This window comes from Sceloporus undulatus, chromosome 2 (genome assembly GCF_019175285.1).
Source record: "Sceloporus undulatus isolate JIND9_A2432 ecotype Alabama chromosome 2, SceUnd_v1.1, whole genome shotgun sequence".
Classification (NCBI taxonomy): Eukaryota; Metazoa; Chordata; class Lepidosauria; order Squamata; family Phrynosomatidae; genus Sceloporus; species Sceloporus undulatus.
The window spans coordinates 221,636,688-221,641,286 of NC_056523.1; the positions used below are offsets into that span (position 1 = coordinate 221,636,688).

The following is a 4,599-nucleotide window of genomic DNA, read 5'->3' on the forward strand; positions in this document are numbered from 1 at the left end:
GGCCTCGATCGTGATCGAGGCCAAAGTTCTCATTCCCAGGACCCGGGGTTTTTAAAAAGAAACGGCATTTGCGCCGATTTCAAAAGACCCGCGCTAGGGGCCATTTACCACGGAACGGGTGTGCAAGCTCCGGATTCGCTTGTGTGAGATTCGGGGTGAGTAGGAACTTCACGTGATTGAATCGGTTTCAAAACCGATTTTTTTTGTAATGTGAATGAGCCCTTAGACCTCTATGCCACACTGGATAACTGAATGCATTTTAAAGGGAAAAAAATCACCCTTTGGGATAGAAAAAAAATATTTCAGAATACTGTGGAAAGGGTGGCGGGGGGAAGTCTTGAAAAAGAGGACAAATTTCATAACTGGGACTGTGGAACATTTAAAGCCAACCTTTTGACACCGAAGGAGAAGAAGAAGTTGCCTAGTGAGACGAAGAGAGCTAAAGGGGAACCACAGGATTTTAACACGCCAAGGAAAAATGATCAAACGCTGCTGAGTTACCAAACTGAAGAGTTTCCTCATCTGTACGGAGTCTTCCTGATAAGTAATGTTTGCTTTTCATTTGATTTTCAAATAAAATCTTGACTAGGAAAATTAACATGAGAATGCTCCTGATAAGCTTAATTTGATTTAGGAAACTTTATTTTAAAAAGGTCCAGTCTCCACCACACGAAGTGCTGCCTGGGAGGAAAAACTTTGCCTGTATTTTGTATGTGGTCGTCTACTAGGACAAGCTTGATGGGAAACTTTCAGGTCTGCCGTCAAAATGTTGTATCGTTTTTTCTTTTTTAAAACTAGAATCCAGGGATCTACCAACTGGATCCTGATGGAAAAGGTATATGTTTGGAATGGAAGAATTTTGAGCCCAGGAATTGTATGTGAAGTATAAGAAATGAATGGGGCTCACAGTTCTTCCATTCCAAACCCTGCCTTCCCTCTCCTCTCACAAAATCCTGCTTCCACACAGTGTGAAAAGCAGAGGAGAGGTTGAAATGTGCTCTATAGATAATGATTATGTGTGTGTATGTGGGTTATTCCAGATGCTGCAGAGCCTGCAGTGTTGTTGACTTGGTCAGAGGCAACCTTGCTGTTGCCACTGTCTCCCCAACACGTCATCCTCTTGTACTGCATTGCTCATCACCATAGGTCTCAATCTGAGGATGAGTGGTCTCACGAGAGAGCAGTCTTGCTGATAGTCTGGTTCCTAGGGGTTCATCCCAGCATGAGAGACCATCTCCCAGGCACTTTGTCCACAGCACCTTGTTCAGAGGAAGACTTTTCATTTGGGATCTGGTCAGCTCTGGGAGTCCTGCATGGATGCTTCAACCAGACATGCTCCATAGAGTAGTTTTAATGGAGCTTTGACTCACCCTGTCTAAGGGGAGGGTTGGTTCTGGTTCTGCAGGAGATTAAGCATCTTCAACTTTGGAACTTGCAGTTGACCATTGGCTTTAGAAGTAGGAACTTTCTGGGACCACAAGAGACATACCACCTGATTTATTTATTTTTACTACAGAGGGCCACACTGTTGAGATTATCACACACAGACGGGATAAGGACAGGATCGCTCCCCTGTCCTTATCCTGTCTTTGACAGTGATCCTGCAAAAGGCTTTCAGATCGCAGCGCTAGTGTCCCATCACTGAAGCGACATTGCATTAATGCAAACTCCCATTAATGCAAAATGCCAGACGATACTGCTTCAATTATGGGACAATGACTGGATCTGCACAACCTTGTTTGAAAGTCTTTCGTGTGATCGTGGTCAATCGTGCTTTTTGGATGGGATGATGATGAGATAAGTGTGACAGCATATGAAAATCTTCTTGCTATTGCGCTATAAGAATGGGAATAGGATAGGAGAAGCATGTTTTGTCTCCATCTGATAATCTCCTGTGTTATTGCACTTATCATTGTGGGCAACCAGAACCAACTCTGTGTCACTCCCAGTCATATTTTGGGCTGTTGTGTGTGTGTGTGTGTGCGCGCGCGCGCACGCTCAGGATGAGCAAATATCATAGTCACAAAGGAGAACAAGACACCACAAAACGTAGGACATTCAAGAAAAAAGTAGGACATTACAAAATAAAAGCTTAAGATTCTAATAGAAATATAAATTCATTTCACATGGTTTATTTAGAGCTATCTCACATGTACACTCATCCCTCCATATTTGTGGCTTTGATATTTTGTGGCTTTGATTATTCATGGATTTGATTAATATGTTCTCTCTAGGAATATCTAGGTCCTCCAATGCAACTCCATGGTCAATTTTAACCAAAAGTTGCACTGAATGACCTAGAGATTCCTAGAGAGAATACTCTACTAGGCATTTGTAGCTCCTCCGGTTCAGTTGAACACAGAGTCGCACTGGAGGACTTAGAGATTACCAGAGTGGTGTTTTTTGTTATTTGTGGTTTTTCCATATTCACGGGGGTCTTGTGCCCCTAACCCTAGGGAATATGGAGGGACAAGTGTACTGTATTTTGTTATGTACTCAACCATAGTCTTCTGATGAATTTATCTTTGTTAAAATGCCTTGTTGGCTTGCAATATACTTACAGAACTCTGAGCAAAACAAATCCTTAAAACTGTATTTTATGAGTAACAAACACTTGACTGAATAATAATAATAATAATAATAATAATAATGTTTTATTTATAGACCGCTATTCCGCAATGATCATAGTACAGTAAAAGTTGCAATACAAAATTAGCCCCTACCCACCCCCTCACTCCCTCCAGGCTAGATGATGACAGTTGGCCGTGGAGGGAGGGCTCTGTCTCTTCAGGGCAGGTCCGATGGTGTTGGACCCGCCCCCTCACTCCCTCTGAATCTGCCTTTAAATTATTACTTTTATTTGTAGTTTTCCCATTTGCTCTCTCATCTCTCCTACTTCTTCTCAACCCAAATTGCACACTTTTGTCCCCCTCTCCTTAGCGCCACTTATGTTTCAACAACCCAGATCCTCCTTTCCTTTCCACATCTCCATCAGAAAACACACACACATAAACAAAACTACCACATGGTCAGCTGCATTCTCCTCATACCTTCCCTTCTCCCTATATGCTGGAATTCTGTTGCTCAACAGTTTTCCTGTAATCATTAGGACGCATTGTTGCAGGCTAAAAAACTAACAAGCCCTTTGCTGCAGCAGCGGCACTAATAAATCTGTTGAGTTACCTCTTGCTTACCTGCTGAGGCATGGGATGACAAAAGGACAGATTTTATGTGGCATCATCACTGGGGGGAGTGTGGTGTGTGTGTGGGGGGGGGAAGAGAGTGAGAGAGGACGGTACCAGGTGACACCCTAAGGGGGAGGTGACATCACTTCTCAAATACCTACCTTTTGGTAGAAATGGGCTGTGGCATTCATCTGTATATCTTTAAAATGCTTTAAGAGATGGTGGGAGTGGGGTGAAGCTCAGTGGAAGGAGACAGGAGAGGTCCCAGAATTTTTGAAAATTAAAATTTCAAAATTATATTTTTTTTAAAAAAATTGACCTTTTTGGAAATTTTTAAATTATTTAATTTTTTTCTTTAAAAACATCATATTTTAACCAAATCTTCACTACACACACACCTTTAGGTTCTGCATATGCTATTGTAATTTGAAGGTGTAATTTTAATTTTGCTAATGGTTTTATGTCACAACGATTGGCATTACATCCAGTGGTATATGGAAGTTATGATTTACGAGTAACCTTAGTGCAAACATTACTAAGGATTCTGTATGGTGTGAAATGGGAGGAGGTCAATGGAAGGGGGGGTGACACTATGAGTTACCAGACTGGGTGACACCAACCCTAGGGACATCACTGGTTTTATGGCTCAAAATAAAAGACATTTTGGAATTCCTCCTGCACCCTCAGACATAGAAATTAAATGTAGGACGGGGAAAAGGAGGACCTCTGGTCACTCTGGTGTGTGTGTGCATTGCTGTCATAGGATGTGAGACCCCTTGAAAATTGCATTTTAAAGTATTCTAAAGGTGATTTATTGGGCAGCGGTGTGTGTGTGTTAGATGATTCTTCTGCAAAGACTCCCTGGGCGGCATGTGGCTACAGGTTGCAACCATTGGGCCTAATTTCCTGTTGCAAATTGTCTCCTGCTAACCTAGGTGGAAGAAACTGTTACCAGGCCCAGGCACTTTGGATAGGGTTGCCATAAGGCAGGACCTCCAAACCGGGACAAATGTAGGGCCACATTTTCAAATGTAGGACACGTTTTAAAAAATGGAGGACACATTAAAAAATTGATAATTTTTTTAAAATGTTAATATAAATGCATGTTTCTTAGGCATGCTCAAAATGGAGGACATTTTGGCATTATTCCTAGACAGAAGGCTGAAATGTACTTCTCTTTCTGGCCAACCCCCACCCTCCCAATTCTACAAGAACATTTCCCACTCCCAAGCAGGCATAGCATTTGCAATATCGCAGGCAGTCCCTTGTGCCATTGCAAACTACATTTCCCACTCCCAAGCAGGCATAGCATTTGCAAGATCGCAGGCAGTCCCTTGTGCCATTGCAAACTACATTTCCCACTCCCAAGCAGGCATAGCATTTGCAAGATCACAGGCAGCCCCTTGTGCCATTG

General features: G+C 42.4%; 1 protein-coding gene across 3 annotated transcripts in view; it reads left to right on the forward strand.

Moving 5' to 3' along the window:
• Positions 1-410: 410 nt before the first annotated feature.
• LOC121923589 (C-type lectin domain family 5 member A-like) overlaps positions 411-4,599 on the forward strand; it is a 19,930-nt gene continuing 15,741 nt past the window's right edge. Inside the window, exon 1 of one of the 3 annotated variants that reach the window (XM_042454142.1) lies at positions 411-544. The gene's annotated coding sequence lies outside the window, so the exon portion shown is untranslated. The remainder of the gene's footprint in view (positions 545-4,599) is intronic. The other 2 variants (XM_042454143.1, XM_042454144.1) reach the window with 2 other exon arrangements.